At 38.4% G+C, this 14,565-nt stretch overlaps 1 pseudogene across 1 annotated transcript in view; it reads left to right on the top strand.

Annotated features, from left to right (window-relative positions):
• Positions 1-1,226, top strand: part of LOC308428840 (olfactory receptor 1J21-like) — a 4,105-nt pseudogene extending 2,879 nt beyond the window's left edge. Inside the window, exon 2 of the transcript in view lies at positions 398-1,226. The product of the transcript in view is annotated as an olfactory receptor 1J21-like (transcript). The remainder of the gene's footprint in view (positions 1-397) is intronic.
• Positions 1,227-14,565: the final 13,339 nt, after the last annotated feature.

Genomic DNA, 14,565 nt, shown 5'->3' with positions numbered 1-14,565 from the left:
TGTCCCATTAATCAGTGACTGCATATTATGTCTGTTCTTTTGTGACTGGGATATCTCACTCAGGATGATATTCTCTAGATACAACCATTTTCTTAAGAATTTCGTTAAGTCATTCTTTCTGGTGGCTGAGTGGTACTCCATTGTGTAAATGTACCACAATTTTGGTATCCATTCATCTACTGAAGGACATCTGGGTTTTTTCCAGCTTCTGACTATTATAAATAGAGCTGCAATGAACATTGTGGTGCATGTGTCTTTGTTGTATGTTGGAGCGTCTCTGGGGTATATGCCTAGGAGTTGAATAACTGGGTCTTCAGGTAGTACTATGTCCAATTTTCTGAGGAATCACCAGACTGATTTCCAGAGTGGTTGTATCAGTTTACAACCCCACCAACAGGGGAAAAGAGTTCCTCTTTCTCCACAAAGGGGAACCTGCTCATCATCCTGCCCATTAGACTGGACTCTCATCTCCACACCTCCCATGTACTTCTTCCTCAGTCATTTGGCCTTCACAGACATCTCTTTCTCTTCAGTCACAGTTCCAAAGATGCTTGTGAATATGCTGACACACACTCAGTCAATCTCCTATACTGGCTGTGTTTCCCAGGTGAATTTTTTTTTATAGTTTTTGGAACCATTGATAGCTTTCTTCTGACCTCCATGGCATATGACAGGTATGTGGCCATCTGCCACCCTCTCCACTACACTATCATAATGAATCTGAGCCTCTGTGTTCTTCTAGTAGTCATGTCTTGGGCATTATCTTTAGCCAATGCAAACACTCCTCTTGGCTCGCATATCTCACTTTAGAACAATACCATCCCACACTATTTTTGTGACCTCTCTACTTTGCTGAAGCTGTCCAGATCAGACACCACCATCAATAACCTCATTATTTTTGTTTTAGGTAATTTGGTTATTACTCTGCCATTCATATGCATTCTGGTCTCTTATAGCTACATTGGAGTCACCATTCTGAAAACTCCATCAAGGAAATTTGCAAAGCCTTGTCAACCTGTGGTTCTCACCTCTGTGTGGTTTCTTTGTACTATGGAGCCATCATTGGACTATATTGCGTCCCCTCATCTAATAACAATAATGACAAAAATGCCATTGTGGCTGTGATCTACACTGTGGTCACGCCCATGTTGAATTCCTTTATTTATAGTTTGAGGAATAGGGATATGAAAGCAGCTCTGAGAAACATCTTCAACAGAACAAAATGATGTACCTACTAATTCCCATTAGCTGCCTAGGACTCTGACATGATTGACACATGTATTATCTTCTCTCTGAATGGCAATCTTAAAGATATTTAAATTAGACATTCTTGCATATGTCTTGCATGTTACACTATACCTCTTTTCTTGATTTTGATAGTCTTGGGAAAGGGGTCTCTAAAACATATACACACAAATTTTTTTTGTGTTTCTCTTTGCTCAAATTATCATTCCCCCAAAGTTTTATAATTCAGTTATCACTCTCCATTTGGATAGCTTGTAGCTTTTGGAGCAAACCCTTTCCCCCATTTTCATGTCATGAAAAATTCTTTAGATAGTATTACTTTTCTTTTGTTAAACAAAATTTTTAACAGGCAATGTCTCTCTCTATGAAGATCTAGATGTTCTAGAATTTTCTATATACAGAATGTTTGCCTTGAGGTAGTAGAGATCAGTCCACCTTTGCCTCCTTAGTGCTAGGATTAGTGGGGTGAACCACTATGCACAACTTGATCTTATTTTTCTTATTTAATTCAGCGGTGTTTGGAATTTTTAGCTGATAGTAATCTCAAATAAATTCTGTGTTGCCTATATACCAGCAACGAACTGGTTATAATTATTGCTAGGTGGGGTTCATTATTCTCACATTGATGTTTCCTGCCTTCTTATGAACACATTGGAGTCACCATTCTGAATCTGCCATACATGCACAAAATTTTCATTCCTCTAGTTTGCAATACACTTTTCATTTTTTTTCACACGAAAATATAAATTTTTATAAGAAGAGACATTTAAATACATATCCGTGTTGTATAATGTATGTTGTATAATGAGTGTACAATCTCCTAAATGTTTGTCATGTTTTGTGATCTAAGCACTGAGAGTTTGTTCTTGAACTACTTTTGTACTATGCACTCCATCATCATCACCCCTTATCTCTCTAATATGAAGTCAACACTACAGGTCCTTCTTTGTTCAAATTTCACATGTACTACGAGGTTTTCTTTCTTCCCACATAGTTTGCCCATAATTTAGTATTTTTTCTCCATTGTTTATTTTTTCCACAATATACTCTTGGACTGATATTAACTATGCTTTTACCTTCTTTTTTTCTCTAAACTCAGTTGTCCATTGATATCAGGTAGACAAAATGGGTACAGGTTCTGGGTGGTGAAAAGGACTTTTGAAACCTCCTTGTTTAGGAAGGTCATGTTTATGTAATGTATAAAAGTGGAAAGAAAGAGTTAAATCGTCTTTTATTTTCTGCTGTAGTTATGTGGCATCTGCTCTTCATAGGGGTTGGGTACTCAAGTGTATGGACTGGTAGAAATAATGTAAATGTAATACTTGTATAAAAATCTGAAAAAGTTAAACTAGAAAATTTAATCCAACTATATTGTGTTCTAAAATGAAATGACTTTCACATTTAATTGCATGAATACATAGTCTGTTGTTTCTATCTGAAATGTTCAACCTGAGTTTTTGTTCTTGGAAAATCTCCAAAACAAAGACATTTAGTTTCATGAAGGGTAGTCAATTGCTGTGACCAATATTTTATATCTAGTGATTATAATGAAGAAAGAAATTCAAGTAATGAGAACTTAGTTGGTGTTCTGCAGCTAAAGTAGCAATTGTAGTGAATGGACATTTTAGACTATTGTATGTGAAGTTGAATCCCTACACTAGTGAACCACTTGGAAATTTCTGAAATTCAAGCTATTATTCTTGTCACTCAAATGTTAGTTTATAAATACTGAGATAATGTCTAAGGAAAATTATATATATATTTTATATATATATATATGTAATAATCACATTTAACATATGTGCATACTTCATATACATTGTATTATATATAATATATTCTATAAATTATATACTACATTATATAGTATATATTAAATATATTAACATGTATTGTATTTTAATGAATGCTATTAAAGTATTCATTTAAAAATCACTAGGCTTAAATGATAGAAACCAATACTATAATTGGTAAAGTTCCTTTGGTCCCTTGTCAGTTACATCTTCTTTACTCTTGAAGATCATGTCTTCACTGTGTGATTGTGAAGGCAATCTGGTTCCCAGTTGAGATGAGGCTCGAGACCCAGGTGACTCTGAAAGGGATAGTAGGAGTTTCATTTTTCTCCCCCAAACCAAGCCTCTATCCACAGCCCTCCATAAATTCATAGCCATCAGTCATGTAAGGGCAATGCCCTAAACCTCTCCACTGGTAGAGGAAGTAACCACAGATCACTTAGGCTCAATACAGATCTTCATTATAATGAGATACCTAAAGGCCTAGAAGTTTACTTAGCCAATTAGCTTTTCTTCCCAGACACTCCTCCCTTCAATATGTATTTAAACTCAGACCCACTCTGAGAAGTGGGATACGGATTTACTCATCAACCTTCCATCATGAGAATAAATGTTTTAAAACCATGGACTTCCTTTTCATTGTGATTTGCCATGGAGAACTGTAGAGAAGCCATTTGCTTACAGAGCTGCCATCTAATCTCCAGTGGCCACCACCAAGCCCTCTGCCCACAATCCAAGGACCCCCCACCATGGGACCAGCTGGAGATCCTCCCACTTTCCTCTAAGCCCAGAGCTAGATCCAGATTGCAGTCCCCCACTCCATTGTCAGCTCTTCCATGGGATTTAGTGGTGCCTGGGTGTCCCAGAACCTGAAAACAAGATGGCACCTGCTTCGACACAGTTCCAGGGATCTCCAAGCCTGCTCTGGATGACCATCCTCGGCACCATACACTGTGCTTCCCATCTCTGGATCAGTGCCCTGTCGTTTCCCTCAGCCTGACACCAGCCAAACGACAGTACTGGGTAAGCGTGGTCCAACTTCCAGAGTCTTGCTACCCTGAGCAACCCGATCCCTGTAATGGAACAGACTGAGATGCACTCCACCCCAGTCATTACCCCATATTCTTTCTTATCAGTGTATAATAATCATATAAAGTGATGATAATTTTTGTTTATTTGTTTTTGAGTCAAGGTCTCACTAAATGGCCTTGGATACAGGTGTTGAAAGCTGTGAAAACCACAGCCACAGTGACTAGGCTGAATATATTTTTTAAAGATCATGTGGCTCATGGAGTTTATAGAGACCAGACTATAATTTAATACATAACAAAATCCTTTCTCTCTCTCTCTCTCTCTCTCTCTCTCTCTCTCTCTCTCTCTCTCTCTCTCTCTCTCCTGAGTGCTGGGATTAAAAATATCCACCATTAAACTTCTCTCAAAGGGACGAGTTTTAATTGTCTTCGAAGGTCCAAATGTAGTTTGAGGATACTGTGCACCTATGTTACACTCTTCCTATTTTTTTTTTTTTTTTTACAATGAGCAAAAACTATATGTGATACAGGGTGTAACCCGGAATTTGTCAATTTGTTCTTGGTGTGTAAAGATGGAGCATGAATTTTTTTTTGTTTTATTTTCTTTTTTTCATGGACTTCACACTGACTGTGAGTTGTTTCTTGGGCAGTGCGAGCCTCTGGTGTTAGCATCCCACTATCAGTGACTGCATATTATGTCTGTTCTTTTGTGACTGGGTTATCTCACTCAGGATGATATTCTCTAGATGCAGCCATTTTCTTAAGAATTTGGTTAAGTCATTGTTTCTGGTGGCTGAGTAGTATTCCATTGTGTAAATGTACCACAATTTTTGTATCCATTCATCTACTGAAGGACATCTGGGTTCTTTCCAGCTTCTGGCTATTATGAATATTGCTGCTATGAACATTGTGGTTCATGTATCATTGTTGTGTATTAAAGTGTCTCTGGGGTATATGCCCAGAAGTGGAATAGCTGGGTCTTCAGGTAGTACTATGTCCAATTTTCTGAGGTATTGCCAGACTGATTTCCAGAGTGGTTGTATCAGTTTACAACCCCACCAACAGTGGAGAAGTGTTTACGCTTTCGTTGCAACCAACCTCCCCACCATCTGCTATCATCTGAGTTTTGGATCTTGGCCAATCTAACTGGTGTGAGGTGGAATCTCAGGGTTGTTTTGATTTCCATTTCCCTGATGGCTAAGGATGTCGAGCACTTCCTCAGATGTTTCTCAGCCATTCGATATTCCACAATTGAGAACGGTTTGTTTAGCTCTGTACCCCATTTTTAATAGGATTGTTTGATTCTCTGGTGTCTAGCTTTTTGAGTTCGTTGTATAACTTGGATATTAGGCCTCTATCTGATGTGGAGTTGGTAAAGATCTTTTCCCATTCTGTTGTCTGCCGTTTTGTTTTCTTGACAATGTCCTTAGCCTTACAGAAGCTTTGCAGTTTCATTAGGTCCCATTTGTCAATCTTTGACCATAGAGCTTGAGCCATTGGTGTTTTGTTCAGAAAATTTTCTCCTGTGCCTATGTTTTCTAAGGTTTTCCCTACTTTCTCATCTAATAGTTTCAGTGTATCTGGTTTAATGTGGTCTTTGATCCACTTACACTTGAGATTTGTACAAAGAGATAAGAAAGTGTCTATTTTCATTATTTTGCATGCTGAGTGCCAGTTGGACCAGCACCATTTGTTGAATAGGCTGTCCTATTTCCATTGAATGTTTACGGCTCCTTTGTCAAAAATCAGGTGACCATATACATGAGGGCTCATTTCAGGATCTTCTATTCTATTCCATTGATCCATGTGCCTATTTCGGTTCCAGTAGCATGCAGTTTTCAGCACAATTGCCTTGTAATATAGCTTGAGGCCAGGGATAGTGATTCCTGCAGATGTTTTCTTGTTGTTGAGGATAGATTTTGCTATTCTAGGTCTTTTGTTATTCCATCTTTCCAACTCAATGAACAACTGCGTTGGAATTTTGGTGGGGATTGCATGGAATCTGTAGATTGCTTTGATAGGATGGCCATTTTTAAAATGTTGAATGTTCCAATACAAGAGCATGGGAGATCTTTCCATTTTCTGAGATCTTCCTCGATTTCCTTCTTTAGAGGTTTGATTCTTGTCATACAGGTCCTTCACTTGCTTAGTTAGAGTCACACCAAGTTATTTCATAGTTGTTGTGACTCTTGTGAAGGGTATCTTTTCCCTAATCTCTCTCTCCACATGTGTGTCCTTTGAGTATAGGAAGGCTACTTATTTGTTTGAGTTAATTTTGTATCCAGCCACTTTTCTGAACTTGTTTATCAAGTGTAGGAGTTCTCTGGTGGAATTTGTGGGGTCACTTAAGTACACTATCATGTCATCTGCAAAGAGTGATGTTTTTACTACTTTCTTTCCTATTTGTATCCCCTTTATCTCCTTTTGCTGTCTAATTGCTTCAGCCAGGACTTCCAGTACTATGTTGAATAGGTAGGGGGAGAGTGGGCAGCCTTGTCGAGTCCCTGATTTTAGTGGGATTGCTTCAAGTTTCCCACCGTTAAGTTTGATGTTGGCTGTTGGTTTGCTGTATATTGCTTTCACCATGTTTAGGTATGGACCTTGGATTCCTGTTCTTTCTAGGACTTTTAAAAGGAAGGGGTGTTGAATTTTGTCAAATGCTTTCTCAGCATCTAGTGAGATGACCATGTGATTTTGTTCTTTGAGTTTGTTTATATGGTGGATTACATTGATGGATTTTCTTATTTTAAACCATCTTTGCATCCCTGGGATGAAGCCTACTTGGTCATGGTGAATTATCGTTTTGATGTGTTTCTGGATACGGTTTGCAGGGATTTTGTTGAGTATTTTTACATCTATGTTCACAAGTGAGATTGGTCTGAAGTTCTCTTTCCTTGTAGGGTCTTTGTGTGCTTTAGGAACGAGGGTTATTGTAGCCTCAAAAAATGTGTTAGGTAGTATTCCATCTGATTCTATCTTGTGGAATAGTTTGGAGATTATTAATGTTATGTCCGCAATAAATGTCTGATAAAATTCTGCACTGAACCCATCTGGACTTGGTTTTTTTTTTGGTTGGGAGGCTTTTGATGACTTCTTCTATTTTTTTAGGTGTTATGGGGTTAATTAGATGGTTTACTTGGTCCTGGTTTAACTTCAGGATCTTGTATCTGTCTAGGAATTCATCCATTTCCTCCACATTTTCCAACTTTGAGGAGTATAGGCTTTTGTAGTAGGATCTGATGATTTCTTGAATTCCCTCAGTTTCAGTTGTTATGTCTCCGATTTCCTTTCTGATTTTGTTAATTTGTATACTCTCTCTTTGCCCTCTAGTTAGTCTGGCTAGGGGTTTATCAATCTTGTTGATTTTCTCAAAGAAGCAGCTCTTGGTTTTGTTGATTTTTTAATGGTTCTTTTTGTTTCTATTTGGTCTATTTCTTCCCTAATTTTGATTATTTCTTGCCATCTACTCTTCTTGGGTGTATCTGCTTCCTTTTATTCTAGGGCTTTTAGCTGTGCTGTCAGGTTGCTGATGTGAGCTCTCTCAGGTTCCTTTTGGAATCACTTAGGGCTATGAGTTTTCCTCTCAGTACTGCTTTCATTGCATCCCATAGGTTTGGGTATGTTGTGTTTTCCTTTTCATTGAATCCTAGAAAATCCTTAATTTCTTTCTTTATTTCTTCTTTGACCATGCTATCATTTAACAGATCATTGTTTAGTTTCCATGTGTATGTGGAATTTTGTTGTCTTTGTTGTTGTTAAAGACCAGCCGTAGACCATGGTGATCTGAGAGGATACATGGGAGTATTTGAATCTTGTTATATTGATTGAGGCTCGTTCTCTGTACAATTATGTGGTCAATTTTCGGGTAGGTGTAATGGGGTGCTGAGAAGAAGATGTATTCTTTTACTTAGGATGATATGTTTTGTAGATATCTATTAATTCTAGTTATTTCATAGTCTCTGCTAGTTTTACAGTGTCCTTGTTCAGTTTCTGTTTCCATGATTTGTCCATTGGTAAGAGTGGGGTATTAAAGTCTCCCACTATTATTGTGTGGGGTGAAATGTGTGTTTTGAGCCTTAGTATGGTTTCTTTTATGAATGTGGGTGCTTTTTTATTTGGAGCATATATGTTAGCATTGACAGATTCTCTTGAAATATTTCCCCGGTAATGAGTAAAAAGTGTCCTTCCTTATCTTTTTTGATAACTTTTGGTTGGAAATTTATTTTATTCAATATTAGAATAACCACTCCAGCTTGCTTCTTGGGGCTGTTTGCTTCGAAGTTTTTTTCCCACCCTTTTACTCTGAGATAGTGTCTGTCTTTGTCTCTAGATGAGTTTCCTGTATGCAGCAAAAGGCTGGATTTTGTTTATGTATCCAATCTGATAGCCTATGTCTCTTTATTGGAGAGTTGAGTCCATTTATGTTAATAGATATCTAGGAATAGTTGTTTCTGTTTCCTGCTATTATTGCTTTTGTAGGTTGAGTTGTGTCTGTGACTTTTTCTTCTTTTGGTTTTCTTGCTTAGGAATTTTCTTGTTTTTACTAGGCTGTATTTTCCCTCATTGTATTGGGTTTTCCACCTAAAATTCGTTTTAATGCTGGGTTTGTGGTCAGACATTGTGTAAATTTAGATTTGTCTTGAAATATCTTCATCTCTCCATCTATGGTGATTGATAATTTTGCTGAGTATAGCAGCTTGGGCTGGCACTTGTGCTTTCTTAGGGTGTGCATGATGTCTGTCCAGGCTCTTCTAGCTTTCATAGTCTCTGTTGAGAAATCGGGTGTGATTCTGATTGGCCTGCCTTTATATGTTACCTGACCTTTTTCCCTTTCTGCTTTTAGTATTCTTTCTTTGCTTTGGGAACTTGGTGTTTTGACTATTATGTGTCGGGAGTTATTTCTTTTTTTGGTCGAACCTATTTGGAGTTCTGAAGGCTTCTTTTATGCTTGTGGTCATTTCCCTCTTAAGGGCAGGGAAGTTTTCTTCTATGATTTTGTTGAAGATATTTACTGTGCCTCTTAGTTGTTATGCTTCTCCGTATTCTATAACTATTATCCTTAGGTTTGGTCTTCTCATTGTGTCCTGGATCTCCTGGACATTTTGGGTTAGGAGCTTTTTGATTTTTGCATCTTTCCTGACTGTTTTGTCAATGTTTACAATGTTGTCTTCTGACCCCGAGATTTTCTTTTTCATCTCTTGTAGTCTAATGGAAATGCTTGCTTCTGTCACTACTGATTTCTTTTTTAGGTGTTCTTCCTCTAGGGTTATCTCTTTTAGTGTTTTCTTTACTGTGTCAATTTCCATTTTTAATTCCTTCTTCCATTCCTTCATCTCTTTGGTTCTGTTTTCCTCTAGTTCTTTGAGTGTTTTTGTTGTTTCCTCTTTAAAAGTTTCTGATTCTTTTTGCTTTTCCTCCCGTTCCTGTTTAAGGATCTCTATCAGCGTCTTGGGGTATGATTTTCAATCTGAGTCTTAGTTTTCTGGAGTGTTTGTCATTCCAATGCTTGCTGTTATGGGGGAGCTGGGTACTGGTGTTGCCAGGTTGTCTTGGTATCCTTGGCATATACTTTTTTGCTTTCCTCTTGCCATCTTGTTTTCAGTTATATGTTCTTGCCTTTCCCTTCTATCTAGTCTGTGTCCCTGGATCTCCACTGGCCCAGGTGGCAGATGGGCCGAGCCCTGCTCTGTGCTCCATATTTGCAGGGTAAAAACAGAGGTTCCAATGCTGTGTTTCTGGTCCCTGGATCAGGAAGGTCAGGGGCGCACTTTCTCTGCACACTAGGCAGAGATCACTCTGCTCCCTAGCTGGCCAGATCTCCTTCTCACCCATGACTCCTGATTTCTTTTTTAGGTTTTCCATCCCCAGGGTTGTCTCTTTTTGTGTTTTCTTTATTTTTTCTATTTCCATTTCAATTCCTTCATCTCTTTTGTTGTGTTTCCCTGTATTTCTTGGAGCTTTTTTGTGTTTCCTTTTTAATAGATTCTATTTTTTTATATGTGTCCTCCTGTGGTTGTTTAAAGGAGTTATTCATGTGTTTCTCTAAGATCTCCATCATCATTGTGAGGTATGATTTCAAGTCTGAGTCTTCCTTTTCTGGAGTATTTCTGTATTCTGCTGTTTTGTGTGATGGGAGAGTTGTGTTCTGGTGTTGCCAGGTTGTCATGGTTTCCCTGGGGTATGTTCTTTCACTTTCCTCTTGCCATCTTGTTGTCTGTGATAATAAGTGGTCTTGTTGTCAGTGATTTGTTCTTGTCTCTCTTTTGTATCTGACCTGTGTCCCTGGATCTCCGCTGCTCCTGGTGTCTGATGGCCTAAAAGCCTGTTCTGCATTCACGGGCCTACTGCTGGAAACACCCAAAGCAGGGTTTCTGCTCCCCTGAACCAATCAGGGAGTGCACTTTCTGCATGCTCAACAGATACATCTCTGCTCCTGGCTACTTGGAATACTGTCTCACTACACCTGTGTCCCTGGTTATTGACTGTTCCTTGGTAATGTACACTCTATGCCAGGGTACATTTTAAGTTTTTAATTTGCTCTCAAATTTTACAAGGAGATTCAATGAAGAAATTACTTTGAGTTTAAGAGAAGACTTTGGACTTTCAAACAGTATTGAAACTGTTAAAAATGATTAGGGCTTTTGTAGGTTGAACTAAATGAATTCCACATTATTGCATGACCAGAAGATTATTATGAAGTCCAAAAAATGTAATGTGGTGCTTCAAATGTTGTCCCCTCATCCCAGAGTCTCAAGCATTTAAATACTTTGTAATATGCATTTAACTAATACATTCCACAAATGTGATTTCAGTCATGTTAATGTCAATTCAAAATGCCCATGTCAGTCAGAGAAGCTTTTAAGGTACTTAAGGGACAATGTTCTACTGTTATTTTTTTAAATAGTCATGTTGTCAGACTGCTTTCTAAAAATTTATGCATATACACAAAATCTTATACTGCTCTCACCCTTGAACAGAGAATCTTTCTTCAGTATAATGGCCAATGCACAGCTTGGAACAGGCCCAAATCCTGAAAATGGCTTTGAAAGATCAGCTATAAATATGTATCTACATTAAACTCTCCTCAGTCTGGACTCATAGAATATTACTAAAAATGGGGCAGAAATAATATAAGAGCCAGAGGAAGATGCAGAAAGTCATGGAATGCTGTCTTCTAGATTTCACATGGCAATGGCCTAGTAGCTGTGGTTACTTTATCTACACAAGGCTCACACAGGATCAATACAGGTAGGATCCCAATATAAAGGAGGGGTTTCATGGGTCCCAGTCTTGTCATAGTAGCTATACACAGGTGCTAATTGATGAGGAAGCATCATGTTTCTTTGCATGTCTTGCCATTAATAAGTTCCACAGGTCACAGTAGATGGTCCAATAACCTTATGCACATGAACAGTATTAACAGGATATGTCTGTGATAGAAAAATGTTTTTTTCTTCTCTAGAGGGATTGGAGGTAGGCAGTGGGTGGTTGGCAGGATCAAAGTACATCACAAACATATGAAATGTTAAAAATAAATTCAAAATATCATTTAATATCAGAGAAAATATTCAAATTCTCATTAATAAAGAATGAAATGAATAGAATTGGTGATTATTGTGTTACATAGCCCAGATTTGCAAAGGTAAGTTTCACAAACTTTCTGCCATTGGAACTTTGAAAAACAGATGACATAAAAGGAAAATGAAGATATTTATTAGTGTGGTATGTAAGAGGAAGAGTGAGACTGGTGAGTAGGAAATATGGGCAGCCAGGGAGCAGAGAGATCTCTGCGGAGTGCGCACGGAAAGCGCACCCCACCCTGCCTAATTCAGGGACCAGGAACACAGCATTGGAACCTCTGCTTCCACCCAGTGACTTAGGGGCAAAGAACAGGGCTCGGCCTATCTGCCACCTGAACCAGCAGCTACCAAAGGTTTAAAGTTTGGTGAGGAGGGGATCTGGGCAGCCAGGGAGCATAGAGATCTCTGCCGAGTGTGCATGAAAAGCGCACCCCTGCCCTGACTGATCCAGAGACCATTAACACAGCATTGGAACCTCTGTTTCTACCCTGCGAATTTAGGTGCAGAACAGGGCTCGGATCATCTGCCACCTGGACCAGTGGATATCCAGCGACACAGAACAGATAGAAGGGAAAGGAAAGAACATATTACTGACAACAAGATGGCAAGAGAAAAGGGAAAGCGTATATCCCAAGGAAACCAAGACAACCTGCAACACCAGAACCCAGCTCTCCCATAACAGCAAACATTGGAATGCAAGTGAAGGAACTGCATGACTAGAACTTCAAACCTCTAAAGAAGGAAATTGAGGAAGATCTCAGAAAATGGAAAGACCTCCCATGCTCATGGATTGGAAGGATCAACATTTCAATAATGGCCATCCTACCAAAAGCAATCTACAGATTCAATGCAATCCCCATCAAAATTCCATCCCAGTTCTTCATTGAGTTGGAAAAAATCAATGTGCAATTTCATCTGGTATAACAAAAGACCTGGAATAGCGAAATCCATCCTCAACAATAAGAAAACATCTGCGGAAATCACTATCCCTGACTTCAAGCTATATTACAAGGCAATTGTGCTGAAAACTGCATGGTACTGGTACAGAAATAGGCACGTGGATCAATGGAATAGAATAGAAGATCCTGAAATGAGCCCTCATGTATATGGTCACCTGATTTTTGACAAAGGAGCTGTAAACTTTCAATGGAAAAAAGACAGCTTATTCAACAAATTGTGCTGGTCCAACTGGCACTCAGCATGAAAAAAAAAATGAAAATAGACCCTTTCTTATCTCCTTGCACAAAGCTCAAACATAAGTGGATCAAAAATCTTCACAATAAACCAGATACACTGAAACTATTAGATAAGAAAGTAGGGAAAACGTTAGAACATATAGGCACAGGAGAAAATTTCCTGAACAAAACACCAATGGCTCAAGGTCTTAGGTCAAAAATTAATAAATGGAACTTAATGAGATTGCAAAGTTTCTGTAAGGCTAAGGACATTGTCAAGAAAACAAAACGCAGCCAACAGAATGGGAAAAGATTTTTACCAACTCCACATCAGATAGAGGCCTAATATCCAAGGTATACAAGGAACTCAAAATCTAGACACCAGAGAATCAAACAATTCTACTCAAAAATTGGGGTAGAGAGCTAAACAAAACTTTCTCAATTGAGGAATATCGAATTCCTGAGAAACATCTAGGAAGTGCTTGACATCCTTAGCCATCAGGGAAATGCAAGTCAACACAACCCTGATATTCCACCTCACACCATTCAGATTGCCAAGATCCAAAACTTAGATGACAGCAGATGCTGGCGAGGTTGCGGAGAAAGAGGAACACTTCTCCACTGTTGGTGGTGTTTTAAACTGATACAACCACTCTGGAAATCAGTCTGGTGATACCTCAGAAAATTGGACATAGTACTACCTGAAGGCCCAGCTATTCCACTTCTGGGCATATACCCCAGTGACACTCCAATATACAACAAAGATACATGCACCACAATGTTTATAGCAGTTCTATTTATAATAGTCAGAAGCTGGAAAGAACCCAGATGTCCTTCAGTAGATGAATGGATACAAAAATTGTGGTACATTTACACAGTGGAGTACTACTCAGCCATCAGAAACAATGACTTAACCAAATTCTTAAGACAATGGATGCATCTAGAGAATATCATCCTGAGTGAGACAACCCAGTCACAAAAGAACAGACATAATATGCAGTCACTGATAGTGGGATGCTATACCCAGAGGCCTTGACTGCCCCCAAAACAACTCATAGAATTTTTGAAGTTCAAGAAAAAAAGAAAAGGAAACAAACAAACAAACAAACAAAAAAAGTCATGCTCAATCCTTACACACCAAGAAAATGTTGACTAATTCCAGGTTACATCCTGTTTTACAGGTACTTTTTGCTCATTGTAACTAGTAAGACCTTAATGCAGAGTATCAAACCTTAAAAAAAGATAAAAAAGCCAAGCACTGACACAATTGTATTTGTATACATTTATGCAAAAATGTTTAAATTTTTTCTTTATCTTTGTTTTTTAAAATAAAGTTTAAAAAAGAAGATCCCAGTGTGTTCTATCATAGTCACTCCCCTCATGCTTCTCTGGTTCATCTCCCTCTCTGCATGCTTTTCCCTTGTTCTTTTAATACAACCCATTGAGTCTTATTAATGGTAATTTTATGTACATGGCTATTGAAACTTTCTATAAAGTGAACACTTGGCTAAATGGACATATAATTTTTAGAAGAAGATGACTTACATTTGCTTCTGTTTTTATTGATTACATCACTTTTCTGGTGAAGTTAGAACTGTTTGTATGTGTACAAGTGAGTTTATAAGAAGGGAAATCAAAAGCCACTCACAGGTGTAGGCAGGGTGTGGCAAGCTGGAGAAATATTCTGCCTTTAGGGCTCCCCACTTACAATAACCCTTGCGAAAGGAATTACTTTAATATT

The sequence above is a fragment of the Micromys minutus genome (genome assembly GCF_963924665.1).
Source record: "Micromys minutus genome assembly, chromosome: 13".
NCBI classification, from domain to species: Eukaryota; Metazoa; Chordata; class Mammalia; order Rodentia; family Muridae; genus Micromys; species Micromys minutus.
This window is presented reverse-complemented; position numbering and strand designations above follow the sequence as displayed.